This window comes from Suricata suricatta, chromosome 16 (genome assembly GCF_006229205.1).
Source record: "Suricata suricatta isolate VVHF042 chromosome 16, meerkat_22Aug2017_6uvM2_HiC, whole genome shotgun sequence".
In the NCBI taxonomy this organism is placed as follows: domain Eukaryota; kingdom Metazoa; phylum Chordata; class Mammalia; order Carnivora; family Herpestidae; genus Suricata; species Suricata suricatta.
In genome coordinates this window covers 58288910-58291230 of record NC_043715.1, presented here as the reverse complement: position 1 = coordinate 58291230, position 2321 = coordinate 58288910, and the positions used below count along the sequence as shown (strand labels likewise).

The following is a 2321-nucleotide window of genomic DNA, read 5'->3' as shown; positions in this document are numbered from 1 at the left end:
TCCCACTCTGCCATGTGCACCCCGCTCCAGGCCCTTCATGGCACTGCCACCTTGGTAAAAAGGCTCTCTCTATAAATCCGACATGCAGCTCTACTCTAATCCACGTGCTGGCTGCCACTCTGTACACTTGGGTCCCTCCTGTGAAACCCAAACTCGTGTGTCCAGCTGCCTACCTGAAACCTCCACTCAGCTGTCTTTAGCCACTACGGACTCAACATGCTCAAAGCCCCACTCTTTTTCCTTTTTTTAATTTTTTTTTTTTAACATCTACTTATTTTTGAGAGATAGAGAGAGACAGATCATGAGCAGGGTAGGGGCAGAGAGAGAAGGACATACAGAATTAGAAGCAGGCTCCAGGCTCTGAGCTGTCAGCACAGAGCCCTACTTGGGGCTCAAACCCATGAACTGTGAGATCATGACCTGAGCCGAAGTCGGACGCTCAACCGACTGAGCCCCCCAGGCGCCCCCTCAAAGCCCCTCTCTTGATACTACTTCTGAAGTTACTCCCACCAACTTCACCATCTCAACTGAGGACTTTTCCAACCTTATACCTTCTCAGGCCAAAAACTGTGAGAGCTGTGAGGTTATTCCTGACCCCCCTCCTTTCTCTCACCATCCACATTGAAAAATCTGGTTGGGCCTACTTAAAGAAAAACAAAAAACAGGGGCGCCTGGGTGGCTCAGTCAGTTGACAAAACAACCAGAAGCCCAGCTCCACAGGCTGCCAATCCAGAGTTGAATTCTGTTCCCTGATCTGGTCACACCAGACATAAAGGAGACCTGAAGCTCCCTGAATCCTCCCAGTTCAGCCTCCAGTGAGGTTTTTGCATATGCTAGTTCCTATTCTGGGGACACTGCTCCACACTTCATCCCACTGCCTCAAATTCAAGGCAAGACCATTAGTGACAGCAGCATCCCCACATCCAAAGGCAAGTTTAACGGTGGTGAAGATTCCTAAGACACCACCGTTTGCCACACTGGGTTGTCAAGACCATGGCCAAGTGGGGTGTGTTGAATGAGGACAGAGGACTCACCTACACAGAGATCCGAAGTGCTTCTACCATCAAAGCAGCCTGGCAGGCAGAGGGAAGAGGGGGCTGGGGATGGCAGGTTACCGCAGGGGGTACCATGGACCCAACTACTCCCGTAACCACTGCCCTGCCCTTTGGCACCGATTTCTGAATGTCTCATCTCAGACACCAAGACCTGAGCGCTGCATCCTTCCAGCTGTGGGACCATCAACAAAGACCGGGGCTGCAGTGTCCTCACCCGTAAAGCAGGGAGGGACAATAGTGGCACTCACCTCACCTACCTGGGCTGCTGTTTAGGTCAGACACATTAATACCTATCAAGGATCTCCGAATTGGCATTTTTCCCACACGGTTTCGGTACAAATGAAGTGATAGGTTTTTTAATTTGGGATTTATTTTTCAGACTCTAAGAAAATGTGACTTTTAACTTTCCATCATAGTCACACACACAGAGGCGGGCACTTCAGCCCATCACTAAGCATCAGTATAAACTTACAGCTATGCATTAAACCTTCGCATGCTGGCTTATGCAGGCCTGGTGAGTGTGCCCGCGTCCCTTCCCCAAACCAGCCTACCAGGCACCCCCTCCTCGGAAGGGGAGTCTGCCTCCGCAGGCCGTCCACGGTCTCCCCTGACCCGAGGAGCTGGGGGCTGAGGCACCAGCTGCCCCCCAGCCTGCCTGGCTCTGCCCCTGCTCCACACCCGGAACCTCTGCCGGGTCCACACACGGGCAAATCTGGAGCGCCTCGCACCTGCCCCTGCATCCCAGGCCAGGCCCGCGCACTCTCCTCCTGCAGCCGAGAGCGGCCGGGCCTCTTCCGCAAGCTTCTTTGTGGAGGGGAGGAGGGGTGTCCATCCGTCCTCCCTGCCGCCCGGCCTCTCACCCCACAGACCACACACGACAAACACACCCTTAATGTTCGTCCTCCACATCCGGCTCCCGACCTGAGGCCTCATCCCTCCGTGGTCTCCAGCACCGTCCGCCCCCCAGACGCGCAGGGCACCCGGGTGCCCTCCCCTGTGAGACCACGTCCCGAACGCGGCTCCCGACTCCTTCGGAGCAGCTCTCCGCTCCACTCTTTCGGACACGAAACGTGACAGCCCCTCACTCCCTACTTTCACTCGCAGCCGCCACGCGGCACAGCGGGAAGCCCTGCTGATCCCCCTTCTCCGCCCGCAAGCTTCCCCGCCGCCACAGCACGCCTGGCGTGCGAGGCCGCCTCCCCGCCGCGTGTGAGCCGCACCCCCGGGCCAGCGCGCGTCCCGCCGCCGCGTGTGAGCCGCACCCCC

At 56.7% G+C, this 2321-nt stretch overlaps 1 protein-coding gene across 1 annotated transcript in view; it reads right to left on the bottom strand.

Annotated features, from left to right (window-relative positions):
- The window catches only part of LOC115280341 (zinc finger protein 551-like), a 38356-nt gene that overhangs the window by 3605 nt on the left and 32430 nt on the right, over window positions 1-2321 (bottom strand). The window lies entirely within an intron of this gene.